At 34.7% G+C, this 25,585-nt stretch overlaps 1 pseudogene; it reads right to left on the reverse strand.

Moving 5' to 3' along the window:
* Window positions 1-22,621, reverse strand: part of LOC138158360 (tumor necrosis factor ligand superfamily member 12 pseudogene) — a 53,300-nt pseudogene extending 30,679 nt beyond the window's left edge.
* Window positions 22,622-25,585: the final 2,964 nt, after the last annotated feature.

The raw sequence follows: 25,585 nt of genomic DNA on the forward strand, positions 1-25,585 counted from the left end.
AACAATTTGATGGGAGAAACAAGTGATCTCTTTAAGAAAATTAGAGATATCAAAGGAACATTTAATGCAAAAGTGGACAAAGTAAAATATAAGAAGTTTATGACTTAACTGAAACAGAAGATATTAAGAAGAGATACAAGAATGCACACACACACACACACACACACAACTATATAAGAAAGATCTTTGCATCACCACTAATCACAGTGTTGTTGCTATTGATCTACAGCCAGAAATTCTGGAGAATAAATTCAAGTGGATCTTAAGATCATTACTAACAATACCAATTGGGCTAACAATAAGACGATGGAATTCCAGCTGAGACATTTAAATCCTACAAGATGATGCTATTAAAGGGCTGCATTTAGCATGCCAGAAAATTCAGAAGACAAGAGTGGATACTGGATTAGAAAAAAAATAGTTTATATCCCCATCCTAAAGAAGGGCAATGACAAGGAATGTTCAAATTACCAAACAATTGTACTCACTTCATACACCAGCTTAAGATTCTGCAAATGAGGCTTCAGCAATATGTGAACTGAAAATTACCAGAAAATCAGGCTGGTTTTCAAGAGGTATAGGAACCAGGGACCAAATTGCCAATATTCTCTGCATTATACAGGAAGCCAGGGAGTTCCAAAAAATCTACTTCTCTTTCATTGACTACACTAAAGCTTTTGGTTGTGTGGATCACAGCAGAATGTGGCAAGTCCTTAAAGAGATGGTAGTACCAGATCTTCTTACTTTTCTCCTGAGTAACCTGTATGTGGGCCAAGAAGCATCAGTTAGAACTGAATGTGGAACAACTAATTCAAGATTGGAGAAGTGGTATGACTGGGCTGTATACTGTTAGTGTATTAATTTAACTTATATACAAAATAAATCATGCAAAATGTAAGGCTAGTCAGAACTAAGGTTTCCAAAAGAAATATCAATAATGTCAGATATGTAGATGATACTACTCTGATGGCAGAAAGCAAAATAGAATTAGGCCTCTTGATGAGAGTGAAAGACAAGAGTATAAAAATTGGCTTGAAGTTTAACCACCACCACAACAATTAAGATCATGACAACTCATTCCATCATTTTCTGGAAAATTGAGGGAGAAGAAAGGAAACAGTATCAGATTTTATATTCTTGGACTTAAAGATGACTTCACATGGCAACTGCAGCCATGAAATTAAAAGATCCCTGCGACTTGGAAGGAAATCTAAGGCAAATCTGGATAGGGTACTAAAAAACAGAGATATTGCCTTGCTTAAAAAGGTATATACCATCAAAGCTAGGGTTTTTTCCAGTAGCAATGTGTATGGCTATCAGAATTGGGCTATAAGAAAAGCTGAGCACCACACAATCAAAGGTTTTTAATTATGGTGTTGGGAGAGATTTTTGAGAATCCATTAGAAATGATGGAGGTGAAATCAGTCAATATATAAAAGAAAAATCACTCTATTTTCTGGAAGGTCAAATCCTTAAACTGAAGCTTAAATGCTTTGGCCACATAACAAGAAGATGGGACACTTTGGAAAGGACCTTAATGTTGGGAAAAAAAAAACTGAAGAAAAAGGAAAAGTGCAGAGGAAGAGATGAATAGATAGTGTCATGGAAACAATGAACATAGATTTGGACATACTTTGATAAATAGAGGATAGAAGTGTCTGGAGTGCTATGGTCCATGGCATTATGAAGAGTGAGGCATGATTGAATGAACAACAACAAAGAAAAACATCCTAATAATCCTATATGAAATGGGTTGCCATGGGAGTTATTGGGCTTCCCCTTCATTGATTTTATTCCAAAAGTTGCCATTTGTTGCTGGTCTTCTAGAGGGGATTTTAAAAAAATGATGGGTAGAAATAGATTGATTCTTAGATATGTTAGATTCCTAAGACAGTGATTCTTTGATCTCTTTATTATTCTATAGTAAATTATTTGTGGTTGTTTTTTTTTTATATCTTCATGTTTTTCTCAGGGATGCTTTCTTGTATCCATAGACCACTCTTATGAAGTTTCAAAGAAAAAAGAAACAGGAATAAGTATAGAAAAACATACGAGTTGTTAATACAAGATGTATTTTAAGACATCCATGACTAATAGCTAAAAGATAATGAGCAACAATCAATATGTCAATCAGTCAATAAACATTAATCAAGTGTCTAGCCTATGCCAGGCACTGTGTTAAGTGCTTTTTTTTCAAAATATTATAGTATTTATAATACTAATTTTGAATTACTAGCTGTCAATAACAAGAGGGAATAAGAATATGGATTGATTTTGTGATTTCATTGTCATAAAGTTTTCAAGGGAGAAAACTCTAATAATGAAGTCTCTAACTTAAAGAGTTGCCTAGAAGTCTCAGGGTTCAGGTGGCTTGTCCATTGTTACACCGAATTTTTGTGTCAGACATTAGAATCGAACATGTATCTTTTTTATTTTCAAGTCCAATTAACTATTCATTATATCATACCTGCTTTCATACCATTCACATGTAATACATTGCATTAATTTTGCAATGTGCTTTCCTCATAATACCTCTGTGAATTAAATAATAGAAATATTCTTCACATCCATTAAGGAAACTGCGGTTAGGAGAATAAGGAATTTGACTAATGTCCCACAATTTAAAATTCAGTGAGCTGTTTTGTATCATGATAGTTAATTACAATATTTAAGCACAAAAATCAATGAATAGAAATTTTAAAATAGAGATCTTCCAAGATTCAATACTTTAAGTAATCTCTCCTATTACAATGACAAAAATATGTCAATTAAAGGGAAAATTTTCCCAATGAAAGAGGGTAAAAAAGGGATTAGAAGCCTCTAGATATAGTTTACTACTCTGACAAAATCATGGCAATTTCAGCTAATTGCCAATACAGTAGAACTGTTCTCCTGGGAGCATTTATCCATACCCTTTTTTTCTTTGTTTATCACCTGGAAAGTCTAAATATATGGCCTTAGTTGATACAATTAATCCATCCAGTGTTGAAACATCAAATAGTTCATTGAAAAAAAATCGTGCCAAGGAAAGTTACTCTTAAATTTTCCCCACATTAGAAAATCTAATTTAAAATTAATATGTATAAATTTCTTTCCATCCATTTAAAATGCATAAATAAGCTCCATTTTCAGTGATGAAGAACTGCACAGTGATTTGAAACACCAATTACATGAAATTCATAAATTCGTCTTTCCATATTCTTTTCTTCTTTCCTTTAGTTATCAGTTAGGAAATAATAGACAATGCATTGAGTATGAAACAGTTTCTTATTTCTTAGAGAACTATATTTTTTCACTGTTATTTAAAATTAAAACACAGTTTCTGTTGTTAATCACTTATTCCATGACCACAGGAAATCCTTGGTTTGTTTAACTGAAAAAAATGAAATATTGTTAGAAGTGGTTTATCTCTAGGTGATGAATCCTATATTCCTTAGTAATCTATTTGTCTAATGCTAGAGCTAAGGATTAAAAGTTTTACTAGGGGTGGCTAATTGTTGCAGCAAACAGAGCACTGGCCCTGGAGTTAGGAGGACCTGAGTAAAATCTGGCCTCAGACACTTTACATTTACTAGCCATGTGACCTTGGGCAAGTCGCTTAACCACAGTTGCGCTGCCTTCCCCACTCCCTACAAAAAAAAATAAAGTTTCACTAAATTAATTAGTGTCTCTTTCTCTTGTCTTCCATGACAGAGTTCATTGTCTTATTTTTGGTTTGGTTTCCTCAGCAAAATGCACATTTCCTAGTAAAAAGTCGGCACTTTAATAAATGCTTGTTAATCGAGATTGTCTCTGTGGCAATTTATATGGAATCTATACTTATAAGTGCATGCATGTCCAGAAGTCTCCCAAATAATGTAATGTATTATCATTCTTCATAGTGCAGAATACTATAGTAAAATGAGTAACAACAAACAAAATCCTAAATATGTAACAATGGGTACAGTATCTGTAATCTTGTCAATCTTTATTCTACAAAGATAATTTTTTTTTGGCTGTCAGTTGTGTATGACTCTTCATGACCCCATCTGGAATTTTTTTTTACAAAGAAACTGCTGAAATAGTTTGCCATTTCCTTCTCCATCTCATTCTACACATTGGAAACTGATACCGAGTTAAGTGACTTGCCCACGGTCACACAGCTTGTACATGTCTGAGGCTGAATTTGAACTCAGGCCTTCTGTCTCCAGGCCTGGCACTCTGTTTTTTACACCAAAACTGGCTGTCTTATACAAATTTATCTTATCTAGTCTCAGTTGAGGCCTCACTGCTATACAGAAAACCTTTTATCCTTCTCTGATTCTATTACCTTCCTTCTTTTCTCTATCTTCCATTTTCCCACAAGTTCTTTCTCAGCAAATAATGTTAATAATGTATACTATTTATGTAGTGCTTAAAATTTGACTAATTACTTGATATGTATGCTCTTATTTGAATCATCTAGTAGTCCTTAGATACATGAGTTATTATCCTTATTACCACAAGTAAGGAAACTGTATAAGAAATGATTTGCCTGCCTGGTTTACACAGTTAGTGTAAGAGGTAAGATTTCAGCCCAGGTCTTCCTGCTATCGAGATCATTTTACCTTGTGCTTTGCCAAGGGGAAAAAAAAGACAACAGCTCCATAATGAGGTTCTTTTTCCATCCAGTCTTCCTGCACACAAAGACCTTGTAACAACACTCACTTACTCAAAACTATGCAATGGATTACAAAAATTTCCTCGCTAAATTAAGGATCTATAATTTCATGCTTTTAGAATAGACAGTATTTCATAAAGGAAACAGAGATGAACTAGGACACAGGAGGCCTAAGTTTCAAATCTTTCCTCTGACAAACACTGAATGTGTGACATTGGGAAAATCACTTAACATCTTAGTCATCTAAGCAATTCACTAAGACTTAAGTATTAGAGAAGATATCCTGGGTAGTTCCTCATCTTTGCTTGTCTATAATGATAAAAATCGTGACTCCCACTCCTATTTCTATATATTAACCTTTACTAACTCAGACGTCAAGCTCACTAAAACTTAGTATATAAAGATTTTGAAAGTTTCTTTATCAAAAAAGGTCTTTAGCCTAAAGCTAACTTGGTTCCAAATATTTCAAGACTGACCTAGGCTTGTTGTCATTGTTATTATTTGCTATTATTTGTCCTCCATTTTTGAAGAGCAACAATGGCATCATGGGATGATTCTTGGCTCATAGGTGTATTAAATTTAAGTGAGGCCAAATTACACAAAGTTTTCAGGCTCACTCTCTTTTTTCAGAATCATCAAACTTTAGTGGAAAGACAAAAGTCAAAATGGCTGGCAATGGCTTGGGATGTAGTAGATGGCCTTGGCATCTTCTATCTCTGATCAAGCTCTAAGCACTCCATAGCACCTGCTTCAGTCGCTTTCATGACTATTTGAACAAATTGCTGTCTTTCATCTATTATGCTAGGGGGAGCCTTCATATTCTTGGGAGTAGACACCCCCCATCTCACTGATAGCCTTGAGGCCTGTCCTGTGGTTGAGCCCATCTGCCAAGATGGTTTATTGGGATGTGGCTTTTAAACATGCTACATCTTCTTGAAGTCACATGTGAAAGCTGAATGCCAGAAAGACACCAAAGGTGGATGAGAGTTCCTAAAAAGGGCTTGGCAAGCCCTGAAGAGGAGCTATGCCTCCTTTAACTTGAATATTTATCACCAGGTCCATAATCAAGTCAATGTTTTTAGATTTTTTAGCTTCAAAGAAACTTATATTTTGTGGACTGATGCACAGATTCACTTCCACAATGAAGCATCACAATAATACTTTAGTGAATGTCCCAGATATCCACAAAAAATATACCCACAGAAAAGGATCTCTGCATTTTCACAACTTGCTTCCAACTACCTTTCAATTTTAGCTCAGATTTGAGACTAGAAAATGTGCGTTTAACTGCCTCCATGTTTTCAGTTGTGCAAAAACCTCTCTCCAGAATGATCTCCCCTAGGTCTTAATCATTTGAAATATTGCAGGGACTAATTCCAACACTACCTCCTCAATATAAAGGCTTCCCTGGTCTCCCAGCCAGGACTCTCTTTTTCTATCACAAGACTTTTATATGGTTTGTATTTGTATTTCCTTTTGGTCTCCAAATTCTGCTGGAAGGGAAAAAAATATTTATTAAGTTCCTACCATATGCAAGGCATTATTCTAAGCTCTTTCTAAATAGTATTTCAATATTATCATTAGCAACATTTTACAGATTAGGAAACTGAGACAGACAGAGGTTAAGTGACTCAGAGGGCTATTTGGGTAGTAAGCATCAGAGGCCAAATTTTAATTCATGTCTCCCTAACTCTATGCCCAACACTCTCTTCACTATTGCTTTTTTAATAAAGGGAAAAAAATTTTGTGGGTAAGTGCAAGGTTTACTAATATTTATGAATTTCTATGTGAATAGTGCAATTATTTATACCTATTAGGAATTCAAAAAATGTGTGACAAGTACTTTTCTTTTATTTTTCCAATTTTCTGTACCTTTGTATTATTACCTACTTATGGACATGAAAATATTTTAAAAAGGCATTTTTTTTAACTTGTGCCTCTCAGACAACTCTGCATTCTATTTATGGATAGTGCAAAATGTGCATAAAATAAGTTACTTATTTTTGCCTTATGCTGAATGAATGTTTTATTTGTTTTCATGAAATTTCCAAGCTAGTTATTAATTAAGCCAAGTTCATTAGGGAGCATTTTACACTGGAGATAAAAAAATCATTTGAAGAGGGAGCTTGACCTTTGAAGAAATTTTAATAATTTCCCAGAAAGACAAAGTTGTAATGAATCGACCAGAGTTCATGTTGATTTCTTAATGGAGTTGTCCAACAATAATTTGTCAGGGGCCTACTATGGGCAAGGTACTATACTAAGTGCTGTTGATAATAAAATAAGCAAAAAGCTCCAACATTCCTTTTCTCTAGGTCCTCACAAGGTAATGGGGGCAGATGAAACAACTATGTACACGTGTATGTATGGGATAACTTGTTGGTAATCAGAGAAGGAAAATATCAAGATCAAGGAGCCCAGGGAAAATCTTTCTTTTAACAGAAAGTATGGATATATCCAAGACTTGAAAGAAACAGAAGATGGAGATAAGGGAGGAGAGACATCTGGGCATGAAAGTCAGTAAGAGAAAGCACCCTGATTGGGGAGATGGAGTGTCACATGTGAAGCACAAGATCAGTGTCACAGAATCCCAGAGTATTTGGAGGAGACTATGGTATAAGAAGAATGGAAAGACAGGAAGAGGGGACCAGATTATTAAGGGCTTTACAAGTCAAATAGAAGATTTTATATTTAATCTGTGAGGTAATAGAAACTTGATGGAAGTTGGTGTCTGTTTGTGTGTATATATACATAAATGCATGCATGTGCATATCCACATGAATCTAATATATATATATGTAATATATAAAATACTTCACAGTGACTGGAATATATTGAGTGATATAAGTATGATAACTATTAAATAATACATATTTTTACCTAAATTAATTTACATATTCAGTGCAATATTAAATTACCAAAAAAATTTATAGCTAGAAAAAAAGCAAGATACATCTTAAAGAATAAAAAGTCAAAAGTATAAGGGGAATTAATGAAAAAAAATATGACCTACCAGTAGCAGATCTCAAACTATATTACAAAGCAATAATAATCAGTGTTTGATAAATGCAAAGATTCAAGCTTTTGAAAAAATAACTCAAAATTTGACAAAAATGCTGGGAAAATTGGAAAGCAGATAGGAAGAAATTAGGTATAGACCAACATCTCACATTGTATCCCAAGATAAGGTAAAATTGGGTATATGAATTAGCAAGAAGAAATCAAAGCTATCCATAATCATTATTGATTATAATCATGATTGATAAGAGAAATGAAAATTAAATTAAAACAATTCTGAGGTACTATCTCACACAAATCAGATTTATACAAAAGGAAAATGACAAATGTTGAAGGGGATGTGGGAAAACTGAGACACTGATGCACTCTTGATGGAGTTGTAAACTGATTCAAGCATTCTGGAGAATAATTTGGAGCTATGCTCAAAGGGCAACAAATTGTATAAATCTTTTGACCCAGGAATTGCACTACTAGATCTGTATCCACAGTAATCAAAGGACAAAGTAAAAGGACCCATATGGACAAAAATATTTATAGCAGCTCTTTTCATGGTGGCAAATAATTGGAAAATTGAGGTGAAGTGCATCAGTTGGGAAATTGCTGAACAAGTTGTGGTATATGATTGGAATGGAATATCATGCTGCAAGAAATAAGGAGAAAGATGCTTCCAAAAAAACCCAGAAAGATATATATGACCTGATGCAAAGTGAACTGAGCAGAACCAGAAGACCATTGTACAGAATAACTACAATATTGTACAATGACCCACTCAGAATGACTTATCTATTCTCAGTCATACCATAACTGAAAGCAATTGTGAAGGACTGATGAAGAAAAATGCTTTCTCCAGAGCAAGAACTGATGGAATCGGAATTCGGATCAAAGCATCTTTTTTTTAACTTTCTTCATTTTTCTTGCTATTTTGTCTGTAAGCAATACTAATAGAACAAAGTGCTAAATAAATATTATCAGTAGCAATATTAGGTTAGTGATTGTAGAGGATAGAGTGAGTAGAGAAAAGAATATAGATTTAAAAACACTGCAGTGGTTAAATCAAAATGTGGTTAAAGATTTTATAAGCCTGGGCTACAGAGCAGAAATTTAAGGGTGATTCTGAAGATCTAGGTGACTAAAATACAATGGATTTTTTAAGTAGTAAAATTTTGAGCATGTGATAACCTGAGGGAGAAAAATAAAGAATTCTATCTTCCATTATATTGAGTGAGATTATCAGTGGAATATCCTGGGGTAAGTGATAGAGATTACACCTCAATGTATAATTTTGGAGGAAAATGCTTTGAGATAATATTTCAATCCATGGAAGCTATTGAGGGAGAATATGAGAGAGAAAAAGAGAGGGAGGAGAGAGAGGAGAGAGAGAGAAACAGAGAGACAGAGAGAGACAGACAGACAGACAGACAGAGAGAGAGACAGAGAGAGACAGAGAGACAGAGAGAGACAGAGAGAGAGACAGAGAGAAATAGAGACAAAGAGAGAGACAGAGAGAAAGAGAGAGAAAGAGAGAGAGAGAGACAGAGACAGAGACAGAGACAGAGAGATGATGATGATTGAGGTTTTAACGTTATGGAACATCAATGAAAGGGAAATTGAGGAGCACTTAGTGGAAAAATCAAACAAATCACTATCATGGTAGACAAATGAATCTAATGTATCCTTGAGGAGAATGCATCAAAAAAGTTTCAGAGGCAAAATATAATGAGAACCTAGGAAAGAAATCTGATTTAGTATTTGAGAAATCATTGGCAACTTTGAAAAAGGAGCTTCCACTATATAGTAGGTGAAAATTGTGAAGTGAGTTGGCAGTAAGGAAATGGAAGCAATGGGTATAGACACATCTTTTCTCTAAATTTGTCAGTGAAACAATGATAATTTGAGTGATTAGTAGGGCAAAGTAAGGGGCTTTTATTTATTTTTTTTAAGGTGAAGCCTCAGCATGATTATAGGCTACATGGAAGAAGCTAGTGGATAAAGAAGAGATCAAAGACAAATGGATGAATAAATGAATGAATGAGAAAATATTTATTAAGTGCTCAGTATGTATCAAGCTTTATACTCATCATTGGAGACACAAATACACAAGAGAAGACAGTTTTTGACCTAAAGGAGTTTACAGTATGATATAAAGAGACATATGTAGAGTAGTAGTAGTCAAGGAGGGTTATTTTTATTTGAAATATTACAAGGATAATGAGTGTAGCTCACAAGGAATTTCACTAAACAGTATCAATGATGGTACCCTTTGGATTAACAGGAAAATGGACAAGATGGGGGAGGACAGGGTAGGAGAAACTAGAGGATATGAATGTTTAAGTTAACTATACTGATAACCAGGAGATATCCAGAAAAGAAAGCGAAATGTGGCTTGAGCCAATTTAGATATTAATGGATGATGTGAAGCACTCATAAGGTAGATAAGTGGTGTAGAATGCAAGACCGAAAGTCAGGAAGACTTATGTGCCTGAATTCAAAACTGACTTCATTCACTTACTAGCTGTGTGACCTAAGACAAGTTGTTTAACCTTTTTGCTTCAGTTTCCTCATCTGTAAAATGAGGTGGAGAGCAAAATGACAAACCACTCCAGTATCTTTATGAAGAAAACCCAAATGGGGTCATGAAGAGTCAGACATGGTTGACCCGACTCAACAACAACAGCAACAGCAACAACAATAAGTGATGTCATCATACTAGAGTGCCACAGCAGAAAAAAAGAGGATGGATGCATAGGTGGAAATAAGCATTTATTAAGCACAAACTACGTGTCAGGCCCTTTGCTAAGCATTTCACAAATATCACATTTGATCTTCGCAACAGTTTTTTTTATATTGTTCATTTCCCAGCATTTACTAGCAAATATTTCTTCAAATGGCTCTAGGGTACCATAACTCTGACACCATAACAAAGAAAAGGGAAAAAAACTCCATGAGAAAAATTAAATAAAAGTATCATCATTATGATTATAACCCATCATTGCTAGTATTACCACTACCACTACTACTATCTTTCACAGACAGTCAATTATATCAATAAAGAGTCAAGGTCCAATGACTCCTATTCTAGGCATTTCAGGAAGGAATGCTGTATCTTGTGATTATAGACTGAGTTTCACATCAACTATCTGTTTTACATGAACATCATTGTCCTCAAATTATATTATGAAATGTAGAAATATAAAAAAAAAACCTGTTTCCATATTTCTCCTTAATACAGAAATACAACTTCTGACAATTTTGTTGTTTTGGTATATTTCTTGCTTCCTTGAATTTTAGGACAGGAATAAGTGAAGAAACAAATTGTTATCTGTTGTCACCTTTAGAAATCTGCATTTGGGGTCTCTGACATTACAACTAGTTGAAAAGATGAAAGAGCTGGGTGGTTGGGTTCTCTTATATGCCATAAATATCAGTAAATTTACTGTTCACCACAAAGAGCTGGGGAATTGCTATCATGGCCTTGGTTGGGTACCATGATGCATAGGCATAATTCCTTAGAAGAATTTTGGAAATTGCAATACTTTAAAAAAAATGAAATGGGGGCTTGCTACATGCCTATGATGAAGTAACTTAATACCAGATTCTGTGAGACAGAAGAACTAGAACATTCTTGAGTGCTCTGTGTTATTCTATAGGATGTTTTGAATGCAGTCTTTGCCCATTTGCTCCATAGCCAGAAGTGTCTGTGTTTTTAAAACTGTCTGACCTTAGTTTGGCTTTTTTTTTTCCTTATATTGCACTCAAAATCTGAAGACTCATTAACCGCAGGTAAGATAATGAGCTAAATGAAGAGGGCCCGAGGGCAATCTTCCACCTACTTTAGACCATGTGTTACTAAGAAATGAACTTGGGGCTCAGATATAATTTTGTTTGCCTTTGCCTTTTTGTATTTCTTGATATAAGGACTAGTCCCTAAACTAAGTCCTCAAACCACTGGGATGCAGTATACCCAGAAACCATGCCCAGCAGTGAGCAGATCTAATTTATTTTGTCTATAAGATAATTTCTGTACCTTTAACTTTTGTGTATGAGTTTCCAAAGGTTTCCTAAGGAAAAAGGACATCGAATGTTATATAAGTTAGTTTTTGCTTCTCACCAAAGACTGAGGGGGTTTAAGTTAGATTATGACTTCTAGGAGTCAAAGGAACTGTTTGTATTGCTATATCTTTAAAGTAAGTGTTCCATTGCAAAAGCTAATCTTATGTGAAGTGTTAAATAGAGAAGGGATTCTATTACTGGCCTTGAATGGGAGAAGATAATTGTTAGGGACTTGAGTCAATAGCAAAAGAACAGAGATCCCCTACCCAACCCCAACAGGACACAGAACAGGGTGAAAGTGGAAGGGAAAATGTGTTAACTGGAGAAAGTAGAAACAAAACCAATCAATGTTACAGATTTCATTTGGTTTGTCCATAACATGAATTTCTCTAACTTTAATTCTTCCAAGTTAGTCTTTGAAAATCTAACTATGCTCCCTAGATCCGTGAAGTAGGGAGAGGGAAAGGTGTTGTCAAGATTAGTTGCCAGATGACTGGTGTTCAAATCCTCACTGTCGATTCTATTTGTATGACTTTAGAAAAGTCATTAAGCCTCTTTGAGACTCAGTTTCTTTATCTTTAAAAATATATCACCTGCAGTGCATGACGCTGAAGGTTCCTTCTAATTTGAAATATGTGATCCTATGACTAAATATGTGATTTCATTGGAAATGAAAGTCCATATGGAATGCCTGGGTGAGGAAAATCTCTCAATCAATTCAAATGGACACCTTCTCTATAATGCATGGTCTTAGAGAATTTTTTAGAACACTGAGAGGGTAAGTGAGTTTTCAGGGTCACATGACTAATATTTGTACTTGTGAGAGGTAGGATTTAAACCAATGTCTTCCTGACTTCAGAACTTTCTATCTACTACACCCTCTAAAAATGTTAAATTTCACCTAGGAATTTTATTGGATACTTCACATATTGTGCTTTTGTATACCTCTGAGCTTCACCAGCAGTAAAAAAAATCTAAGGATTATAAAAAAACATTCTATTCTATGAACAACAAGAAAAATGTCTTATGAAAGAAAACAAAGAAAAAACTGTACTATTGAAAATATTTTCCTTTGAAAATGAAGTTCAATCATAAGGACAACACTGAAATTGTCACTGATAGTTTTGCATTGATAATATTACAACAGTTTTGGAAATGTCTTTCCATTCCTATTAGGCTAACATAAATGTGAATCACACTTATATTTTTGGTTATGAACTTTTAATATGCACAGATTACTCCTCAAAGTTATGGATTGTGAATGTTTATCAAAGCAATGCAGGTACAATAAATAATGACTTTTCCTATTTCAGCTGAAAATTTGGGAAAGAGGTATATTTCATGGTAGCATCAACCAAAGACATCAAAGAAATTGTTTGTTGTTTAGTACATTATCCATTTATCTAAGTTAAGTAAAAATTGAAAATGAATTTTGGGTAGGACAAAATGTGAATTTATATTTTAATACAGTAGGAAGTCTTAAACTATTTGTGGAAATGATTATTTTAGTGAAAACTATTAAAATGATTTTGTTGTTGTAATTAGAATTTTTCACTGAATTAATTATAATAGTCATAATTTTTGCAGTTTTCTGAGGAGTAATTCTATTTAAGGAGCTACCTGACTAATTATTCAAAAGTTCATTTTACTTAAAGGGTAGAATTGCTTGACACCGTATTAAGGGGAAAAAATAGCTTGGCATAGTGGATAGAAGATTAGCTTCAGAGTCAGGAAGAACTATAAAATATCCTACCTTTGATAAATGCTAATTATGGGTAAATCACTACATCTTCCCATGTCCCAAATATCTTTCTTAACTGATATCTCATCCAGCTATAGAATGGTGACCCAGGGATGCTAAGGTCTCAAGAACCAAATGTAAGTTATATAAGTAATGTAAATAGGTAAAGATCTACATGAATATAGCAATTTTCCACACTGGAAGACCCCTCTCTAATGGAATCATAGATTTCTTTTAATTCTACAATATAGTAAATTGGAAAAAAAGTAAATTTCTATTAATTGGTAAAATGTTAACCTGGGGGCAGAGTAAAAATGGCAGAGTGGAAAAAGGACTTCCACTCAGCTCTGGCTTCCACCACCTCTAATTCACATAAAAATGACTCTAGTCAAACTTTGGAGCTACAGAATCCACAAAACAACAGAGAGAAGCTAACCTCCTGCTGAAGACAGCCCAGCAGGTGGGCAGTAAGGGGCCAGCACAGTGCTCTGGGAGTGGAGCCCAGCCCTGCAGGAGCCCAAGATTTTAGCCTTATGGTGGCGTGACCAGCCCCCAGCTGGAGGGACTTCATATTACCAGCAGCTGTGGCAGTTTCCAGAATTATCAACCCATAGATGTCAAAGACAAAGTAAGAGGTCAGTGTACACTTTGCAGGAACAGGGAGTTCAGGAGTGTGATCCGGCCTTTGCCACCAGGGCAAGAAGCAGCTAAGGCTCTGTGGCTGAGCTGCTTCAGAGCTCCTGGACTGCAGAGTATAGGGGGACCAAGCAACCAAACTGAGGGGTAATCACTCTTGCTCTAACCAGCTTGGATCTGGATCACTGTCTAGGGTGGAGGTCCTAGGGTGTGTAACCAGTTTATCAGAGCATGTTGAGGGTTCAGGGAGGGCACATAACTAATAGCTCCAGCATCTGTGAAAACTCCAGCAATTGGGATAAAGCTCCCCATTCTGGTAGAAGAGTTCTATTGTGGCAAAAGGCTCAAAAGTCAAGTAATTGAGTGGCAAAATGAGCAAGCAAAGGAAGCAAAGCAAACAGAGCAATTTGACATTAGACACTTTATTGGGGGGAAAAATGATCAAAGCATGGAAAAGGAGGAAGACATCAAAGTCAGAACTCCTGCACCAAAAGTTTCCAAGAAAAATATGAGCTGGTTAGGGCCATAGAGAAGCTTAAAAAGGATTTTGAAAACCAAATAAGAGAAGTGGAGGAAAAATTGAAAAGAGAAATGAGAACATTGCAAGAAAATTATGAAATGAGAGTCAACAACCTGACTAAAGAAAATAATACCTTAAAAATAGATTAACTGAGATGTCAAAAGAAGCTCAAAAAGACAATGAGGAGAAGAATACCTTAAAAAGCAAAATTTGCCTGATGGAAAAAGAATCTCAAAAGCTTGGTGAAGAGAATCATTTCTTCAGAATTGGATTGGAGCAAATGGAAGATAGTAACTTCATGAGAAATCAAGATACTATTAAACACGTCCAAAGAAATGAAAAAATAGAAGGCAATGTGAAATATCTCTTTGGAAAAACCACTGACCTGAAAAATAGATTGAGGAGAGATAATTTAAAAATTATTGGATTACATGAAATCATGATCAAAAAAAGAACCTAGAAATCATCCTTCAAGAAATTGTCAAGGAAAATTGCCCTGATGTTTTAGAACCAGAGAGCAAAATAGAGATTGAAAGAATCCACTGATCACCTTCTGGACAAGATCTCAAAAACTCCTAGGAATATTATATGCAGGTTCTGGAATTCCCAGATCAAGGAGAAACTAAGACAAGCAGGCAGGAAGAAACAATTTGAATATTGAAAATTTGGCTTAGTGAGGGAATGACATAGACAATAAATAGGGTATTTCTCCCTACAGAAGAGTAGGTGGGAAAGGGATGAGAGGGGTCATGATGGAAGGGAGGGCGGGATGGAGGAGAGGGAAGTTGTAAGCACCCACTTTTGAAAAGGGACAGGATCAAAGTAGAGAATAAAACAAGTGGGGAGTAGTATAGGACGGAGGGAAATATAGTCAGTCTTTCACAATATATACACTATGGAAATGTTTTGCTTGGCTACACATGTACAAACTATATTGAATTGCTTATTTTCCTAGTAAGGGTGGGTGACAAGGAAGGAAGAGAAAGAATCTGGAATTCAAAGTTTTAAAATCAAATATATACTCTGTTATTACTATTACTTTTCATGCAACTGAGAAATACGATATACAGGCACTGGGGCATAGACATCCTCCATGCCCTACTGGAAAGTTTGGAGGGATGATGGGGGAAGATATGGGAGAGAGAATATTGGAGGAGGGGATATTCAGTGGGACCCCTATTTTGGGGTAGTGGGTAGGGGAAAAATAAGGAGAAAATTTATAACTCAACATCTTGTGGCAATGAATGATGTAAACCAAAAATATAAAGAGAGAAAAAAATAAAATTTAACCAAATTGTGGCAGACAAATGCAATGCAAAATTATTGTACTTTAAGAAATGATGAATAAAGAAGTCTTCCTGAGACCATGTGATATCATGTCAGTTACCTTTTTGTGTAATAATACCATTCATGATTATTTTTCATTTTGGAGGGGCCATTATTTTATTAAAATATATTGAAAATTTATCCCTAAAAAAAGAAATGATGAATATATAATGAATACAGAGAAGTATTTGAAATTTTGCATATTTAGATAAAAGGTCAAGAAAGCAATTCCATGACATCAAATATATGCAATAGCATTGTAAATTGAAAAACAAAAACAACAAATAACAAACAAAATTGAATGTTGCAAAATTAGAAAAATGTAAGCAATGGTTCCAGAGAATAACTGTGGTAAGACATTGTCATATCAACTGTTGAATAGGCAGTCCATTACACATATTTTCAAACTTTATTTATATATGGATTCTTTACATTATTTTTATTCCACTTTTATTTTTTCTTCCTTTAAAATGTAGTATTTGCATGATAAATATTATCTATATTATTGAGATCCAGAATTATGTTTGATGAACATAATTTGGAGGCATTTCTAAGACAATCATGTGCATAAAAAGAATGTGCATTATCATCATTGATATTCAATATAGTGATATAAATGCTTGCTATAGCAACAAGACAAGAAAAATAAATAAAAATATAAGAATAAGCAAAAGGGAACCAAGTTATCACTTTGCAGAGGATAACTACAGGAAAGTTGTGGGATTTTAAATAAATCAAAAGAAATCATCAGTATTTCTGTACATTGCCAACTAACTACAGCAGGAACAGACAAATTCCTCTTAAAATAATTGCACAAAGCACAACATACTTTGAAGTCTGTGAAGACAAACACAGGAATTATATGAGCAATATACATATATAATTTCTCATATAGTATGGGTTAATGGGAAGGGTGAAAGGGAAGGATACTGGGAGAAATTCTGGTAATATAAAAATATATTAATAAATTATTTTTTAAATCCATAAAAAAATGTGGCCTATAGCTATTGGGAAATTTTTAAGTGACACACTTATTCACTCTAAATTTTAGCAAGTCTGTCCCATTTGCAATTTGTTTTTGAATACTGAAAAGGCAATGCCCATACACTCTCTAGTTCTTGTCTGTTATTGCCAGCCTCCATTGACTTTCAAATATGTAGCTGCATAAGCCAAGTCATAACCCTACTTATTTTTCAGAACTCTGGTCCTATGACAGATCACATCATTATCATTTTCCCAGATAACAGTGTAGTCCTTAAGTTTGAAATCATGAAAAATGGAGCTCTAAATGGACCCTTCATCACTTTTCCACAAAGACACAGCCAGAGTCTGACAGCATATTGTGAGTTGCAGCTGGGATTGGCATTTACATCATCATAAAAAGCCTGAAAACGCCATTTCTAAGATTTGATGATTCTAAAACTATATGCTCATTTGTCAAAATGCCAGGGAAAAAAATTATTTGGACACACAGTAATAATAGTAGTGATTATCATCAGTTTGAGACATTTTTGCACTTCTCCAAATACATCCTTGCCAGTACTTTTTGCCCTATATACATCATCTTTGTCATCATCAATTATTATATGTCATCATCAACACAACACTAATAATAATATAAGAAAAGATTCATAAAACTGATATGTGCTTCTAACTGGAGCATTACCATATCTAGGGTATGTAAGTCCCTTAAGGAGAGAAGTCTTTTCACTCTTCACTTTGTTTCTCAGCCTAGGACAGTGTTGCCCAGTGGAAAGCACATTGATCCTGAAGTCAGAAAATCTAGGATTTGATATCATCTTGGACCTTAACCTCCCTGGGTCACAGTTTTCTTTTATCTGAGAAAATAAGATTGTAAAACTATATGGCCTCTAAGGTCACTTGAAACTATAGATGTATGACCCTATAAGGGCAAGATTATAAATAACTGTATAGTAAAGACCTGCGAATGTAGTAAGAGAGACCTAGACTGAAATCCCACTAGCTAAAACATTCAGTTGCTCTATCTATGACCCTGGATAAATTGTTTAACCACCTTGTGACTCAGTTTCCACAGACATAAAATAATGGGAATGGGGGCAGGTTTAAACTTAATATGCTCTACAGTCTTTTCTACCTCAAATGCTATGGTTGCATGATCCCAAATCCCCTTCTTTGTTATATACTGGGGATATAAAAACAAAAAAAATGGCCTCTGCCTTATATTCCATTAAGGGAAAACACCATGTACATAGATGATTAAAATAAATACATATATAGTATATGAATATATAATACACACACATATATATATGAAATCATATCTGTATATATGTGCAGAATTAATAAAATATAATTTCAAGGTAGGAGTAACATAAATTACCAAGGCATCTGGTGATATTAGGAGTGAGACTGAATCAAATTTCTCAAAATTAGAAGGGGACCATGTCCCTTCCTCTCTCTCTCCACTCATTGCCAGTCTATTCCTCCTCTTATTTATACAAATTAAACCTATTCCAATTCTCTCAGTATAGATTAGGAAATACTGAACTTTCTCATTTTACAGTATATCCATCTCTAACATAAAGTGCAATAACCTGTCACAGCTCAAATGACACTTCTCCGTTATGGAACCCTCTAGCTAGTTCTCTATGTGTTTCTTCCCTTCCCCTGATTCTACCTCCCTCTACAATGACTTAACTATAGGCCTTTTCAAGAGGGAAGATTTCTGACAGACATCGCTGTCGGCTTTTGGTATTGTTGAGAAATCCAGCTCTGTTCCACTGTCTTTGTGACAGTTTATAGTTTGTTGCCAGGCCCCAAATGGTTCATAGTATTTCTGAATGTATTATACTTGACAGTTTCTTCTCCCAATTAAGGACCACATAGCAATTTCCATTCATACTGAGAAATCTAGGAAGTGCTATTATTCCAACCAGCTGATTATTTTTACAACTAGGAAGAAAAAAAAAGAGAGGATTCTGGTATTATGATAGAGACCAAGGAAGGGAAAAGAAGTCAGCAGTTCATTCTTTAACAGACAGTTTCTCGCTAAGAAGAAACACTGATGGCCAGTTTGCTGAATGTGAACTCACCTTCTGCTCCCACCTTCATCACAACTGAATAGACATCCCATAATACTATTTTTTTTCATTAAAAAAAAGAAGCAATAAAATTCCCTCAAATTTTAAAATTGCAAAATAACTAGCCTGGCCTCTTTTTTTTATCCCAGTTGTGAATAGAATGCACATAATACCGTGTTTTAAATTATTTTTCTATCATTTAAGATCTACCTAGGTTATAGAAAACTGAAAAATAATTGAGATTATTTTCAATCATCTGAGTCTACTAAAAGCTGTATTACTTTCTGAAGTTAGGAGCCAAGATATTTTTTTATATTATACATTACTATCTCAATCTCTTGCCATCACATACCACACCATCCTCTATTCTACATTGCTATATTATACTATGAAATAAAATATGTGATTATATATGTGTGTATAATATATATAGACATATATATATGTATGAATATGTGTGTATCTATATCTATCTGTAAAAATGGTTGTTATACATACACACACATAGGAGAGTTGTGAGTGAGAAATTCCCTCCACTGATGAAATGTTGTGTACTTACACACCAGGAAATGTTTGGTCACCTAGAATCTTACAGAACTACATGAGGAAAAGAGAGTTTAAATGATTGGGCTCGGGCTGCAAAGTCAGCATGTGTTAGATTGTCATTCCATGATAATATGTGAGTTCATACAACAATATAAAAACACAATAATATAATTGTAATACACACCATAATACAGTGCAATATAACTTGAAATATACATGCATATGCAGATACATATACACATATGTGTGTAAACATATAAAATGTAATAGATATTCACAAATATACACACATGCCTGTATATATGTTCTGTGTGTATCTATCTGTATGTATGTGTGTGCGTATATACATATACACAAATGCATGTGTGTATGTTTGCATGTGTATGTGTACATGTGTGTATATGTGTGTGTACACACATATATGTATAATTGTAAAGCACTTATCCCAGTGCCTGGAAGATAGTGTGACATAAATGTTAACTATTATTATCGTTATGAATAGTGTAGTGGAAATAATGCTGAATTTGTAGTCAGAGACTAGTTTGATACAGCTCTGCCACTTACCACAAGTTTTCCCTTAGAAAAATTATTTAATAACTATAGGCCTAAGGTATTTATCTGTAAAATTAAGGGATTAATCTTATCTCTGAAATTCCTTCAAATTCAAAATATATGAATCTATGTTATAATGATATTTTGTTTTGGCCTTGAGTTATGGCTTTGTACTGCCAAGGAAAGTCCTTCCAATAATACAAAACAATAATGCATCTATAACTTAGAATATAAAATAATTATCTGGAGGTTCTGAGAAATTAAAGTCTTGCAATGGTCAAATAAATTAAGTGTGTTAGAGGCAGAATTTGGACCTATGTTTTCGTGACTCCAATAATAACTGTCCATACTCTGACTCATTATTTACTTAAGCTCAATATATGAAACCACCCAACCATTGGAACTCTCCCAAAGTGGAATTGCCTGTCTTAGGATGTAATATTTTTCCCCCTTTCATTGGAGGTCTTCAAATAAAGGTTGGTCAACCATTTGCTGAAGATATCTTAAGAGGAGCTATTTCTTGCTCATGTTTGGTTTGTATTCTGAGGTCCCTTCTAATTCTGAGATTATGGGATTCTCTGATGAAAAGTGCACTAATTAAGAGCACACTCTCAATCCTTTCAATAAGGATTGATTCTTTTTTTAAACTGTACCTTTTTTTAAATACTTTTTAGCAAGTCCTTCAATCACATAGTTGATCCAATTAACAACTGTTTGAAAATATTGGTGAGCATTCTTTCATCTTGGATATTGGCTTTTCCTCCCAGGTTTGCAGCATCTAGCAATTAAATAAACCTGGGGTATCATGATGTAATGAATGAACATTAGACTTGGACTTCAGGAAACCTGAGCTACAGCCCTGTCTCTGACATTTACTTTACATATTATTTTTAGGTAAGTAGATTAATACCTTTGAATTCCCCATTATTTCCTGAGAGAGAAATATGGCATCATGTATAGAAAGCTGATCCTTGAGATAGGAAGATTTATCTCAAGCCTCACCTCTGACAAATCTTCATCTGACATATACTAGATATGTGACACTGAACACTGGAAAAGTCACTTAGCTCTTCATTGCCCCCAAGCAATTCTCTAGAATTATAAAGTGCAGAGCAGTTGCTAATCTGTCTTAAGAGAAGGTCTCCTCACTGGGGATTGCCCTACACCAATAATATTATAGGTCTAGACACTCCTCGCCATGGCTAACCCTCCCCCCCTAACCCCAAAATAGCAATATTATTACTACCTAATGTGGCAAGAAGAAAGTATTTTTTAAACAAAAAGCTAGAAATGTTGACATCAAAATATGGAAATAATGTTAGAATAGGCTAAAGAAAAAGTGACCATACTGATATATTGGTGATGGAGGTGTGAATTTTCCCTTCCATTTAAAAAAAACTGCTTTTCATTATGTTTTTAAAAATGAATGTAATGTCCCATACAATTTGATCCAAAGGTCCTACTTCTAGACATATATCACAAGAAAGCTATGTACAGATGGACTCAAATAAATAAAAATATTCAGCTCCACTGTGCATATGTATGTGTGTGAATGTATACATACATATATATGTGTGTGTGTGTGCGTGTGAGTATGCATGTATGTGTATGCATGTGAACAAGGAACTAGAAATTAAGATGCTCTTAGATTAGATCATGGCCAGATAAACTGTAATAGGTGGATATAAAGGAACATTATAGAACTAATTGAAATGGTGAATGCGTATGAGCCAGAAGAATACAAGAAAACTTGTATGAAATGATACAGAGTGAAATAAGCAGAAGTAGGAAAAATAATATACACAATAACTAGGAAATTACAAGCTTAAAGAACTATCACAAGAGCCAAAGCCAAATAATTAAACTGAGAACCATGTAATTATAATGGCCAACTTTGGTTCTAAGGGGGAATTGGTAAATTATACCTCTTTCATCAACTCGGCAGAGATTCCACACTGAGGGTGTAATATTGCATAGATTGTCAATCACAATTGTTGTGTTAGTTGGTTTAAAAACTGTATTTAAAAAATTGTTTTCTTTTTAATCTTTCATACACCGGGCAAGAGAGATACACATATAGACAATGACAAAAACAATAAAAATAACTTTAAAAACTTAAAATGCGGCCTGTGTAATTATTTCTCATACAACTTATTAATGTAAAATATTAAATTGGATGAGGAATTATACATGCACTTATGCCATGCTTCTGAGTATTGGCTCTTAGAAAATATGTCAAAGTATGAATCAACATGTGCTGGGGATAAGTATTAAATTCTCTCAACACACACTGAAGGGTATGTTCATTCATAGCTTATTTAGTCATCTTATTCACATATATAACAGAGGAGATTTTGCTTGTGTGTGTGTGTGTGTGTGTGTGTGTGTGTGTGTGTGTGTGTCTTTAACACTGTTGATTATTCTCTCCTTGATGATCTTTTCTCTCTAGATTTTCAGGGCACTACTCTCTTCTGGTTACCCCCTTACTTACCTGACTGCTCCTTCTCAAGTCTTCTTTGCTGAATCTTCATGCTGATTAGTCCCTCTAACCACAAGTGTCCCTCTTCTCTTCTTTCTCCATGTTACTTCACTTGGTGATATTATCAGCTCCTATATATTTATCATCTCTCTGTTGATGACTCTTAAATCTAATCTATTAAATTTATCTATTCCACTTCAATCTCTGTTGACCTCCCATCTCACATAGCCAACTATCTTTCCCACATCTTACTCTCAACATGTCAAGAAGTGAATTTATTAGATTTGCCGAAAAATTCTTTTCCAAACTTCAATATTATCATTGAGGGCATCAACATTCCTTCAGTCCCCCAGACTCACAAGCTAGAAATCATCCCCAGTCACTCACCATTTCTCACACTCTATGATAAATATATACATATATATATTTGGGGGGGGGGGTTGCTTTTTGGAGGGCAGTTGGGAAGTGATTTGCCCAAGGTCACATGGCTATTTTTTTGTGTTAAGTGTCTGAGGCCGGATCAGAACTCAGGGCCAGTGCTCTATTCACTGCACCACCTAGCAGCCCCGACTAATGTATTTTCAAGATATGTTTATTTTGCCTGTGCAACATCTCTTGATTATATCCCCTTTTCTCTTTTAATATTGCCACAATCTTATTGCAAACCCTCATCATTTCTTGTTTGGATTATTTAGTGCAGCCTACCAGTGGCCACTGCATTTTGCTGATCTTAAAGAGTATTTTCATAGAAAATATATATAAAAGCTATCTTGTATACCATTGACTTCTTAAATAAAATATAATGAAAAAATTTGACACACTAAGAGAACTGTGGAACAACTTGGTAGTACCATGGATAGATTTTGGGCCTGGAGTCAGGAAGACTCATCTTCCTGAGTTCAAAACTCTCCTCAGACTTGCTGTGTGACCCTGGGGAAGCCAGTTAATCCTGTTTACCTCTGTTTCCTCATCTGTAAAATAAGCTGGAGAAGGAAATGACAAACCACTCCCTTACCTTTTCCAAAAAAACAAACAAACAAACAGGGTCACAATGAGTCAGACATGACTGAAGATTGAGCAACAAGAAAAGAACTGAATATAAAGTTTCGATGTTATAATGAATAAAGTATATAAATCATGTCAAGATATTTACCTTTCCTGGGGATCAATTTCCTCATCCGTAAATTGAGTAGTTTAGATTATGTTGTGCATAAGACTGCTGTTTTGTTTTTTAGAGAACTGCCCTCAGGGTAAGAAAGATTTGTCTTTAAGACTTGACTGTATGACCCTAGAGCAACAAATTATCTAATTATTTAAATGCATAAGCAATAGTCTCTAAGAAGCTAACTTGCAGAACTTTTAAAAATCTTTTCTGATAAAGGGTAATTGTTTCCTCACAAGGAAGTAACTATATCAATGAAATTACAGGTCCATCTTCCCTTAAGAAACAACCTAAAAAGAACTTTTTCATAACAGGAGGGATAATCTTTAAAGTATCAAGTAATATACTATTCAGTGATGCAGAGAACTCACCAGTGTATACATGAAGATTTTTGTTTGTACACTAAACATTTCCAGACTTTCCTGCTTATTTTTTTTCTTCCTGTTTCTTTCTTCTGTTGCCAGCTGTCACTCAGCTTTCTTCTGTCAATTACTCATTCTACTTGCCTTATTTCACACATTGATTTCACGCATTATTATTTGGTTAAGAGTGGAGGCAGCTCTCTCAGAGCATAATATACAGGGCTATCTCAATAGCTATATGTCACTTAGATTTTTTTTTTTTGCTAATTTCTTATGGCTGTAACCCATGGATTAAAGCTGCTGGAATTATGGCTTTTGGATATGTAGACAAACTCTGGGTGTAATGGATTCCATAAGATTACTATTTGCAATATGAATATTATTTACTTGTATTTTTATACTTCTTAAGCTTCAAGGACTAAGATCCTCTGTCAAATAGGTCACAATATGTTCAAAATAGTTATGCTTATATTAGATACATTCCTTCGCAACTTTGATCTCCTTTAATTGGCAGTCATCAATAGAAACTTTAATGCCAGGGGCAGGTCATATGAAGTGCACCTACAGAAAGGAGTACCATTGGAAACCAGGACATCCAAGTGTCATGATGTCACTGTTGAGTAGGATCCTAACCCTGGATGTTGAACGTGTCTTTCTAGGGAGGAACTGTCCTGGGATGAAGCTGCTCAGTTAAAGTTGTGTCCAATAGTAGTATCTTATTCTAATTACTTATTCTTGCTACCAAAATGTTATGCTAATCCCATTTATATGCATGCTGTTGATATATACTTTCCTGACCCTTTATATTTCAGCTCCCTGAAGCAAAGTGTCAGTTACCCAATCCTGATGACAGTTCCACCAACTTCCTCAGTGTGGCATTCCCTAAACTTTTCTCCATCTTTTTCATCATTTTCTCTGCCTTCCTTTAAACTTTCCATTTGAAAATGACAACAAATTTCATAGAATGTAAATGAAGGGGATTAGATGAATATATGTGCACATACACATACTACACAATTCATTTTTACATTTCTACTGTTTAGATGATATGGATTATAACTAAGCAAGAATATAAGGTCTGATTTATTTGATATTCCTTTGATTGGCACTGCCAAGAAATCTAGTCATCACTGAAAAGTAGGTCAGCTCTCAATATGTGTGAGAAACCCACCCCCAAAATAAAACATCCTGATTTAATAGATTTCTGCACAATAATAGTTGGGCCAGCATGGCACATATTTTTCAGATGGTGTGGAGGAGGGGCAATGTCTGCACAAACCTTGTTCTTCATTAATAGGATTTGTCCACATAATGTCTGCCCAATCTGCCCGATGCTTTAAAAGACTGCAGCTGTGTTTCATTTCCTGGTTAATCTAATTGGCAAGGACATGAACATTATGGTACAACAAGCAAACAAAACAAAATTCCAAATATGACTGGACAGGTGGTAAAATGATATAGCATAGAATGAATAGAAAACAATCTCCAATGT

The sequence above is a fragment of the Petaurus breviceps genome, unplaced genomic scaffold, assembly GCF_028583685.1.
Source record: "Petaurus breviceps papuanus isolate PSGF00001 unplaced genomic scaffold, PetGlider_PUasm1.0 174, whole genome shotgun sequence".
NCBI lineage: Eukaryota > Metazoa > Chordata > Mammalia > Diprotodontia > Petauridae > Petaurus > Petaurus breviceps.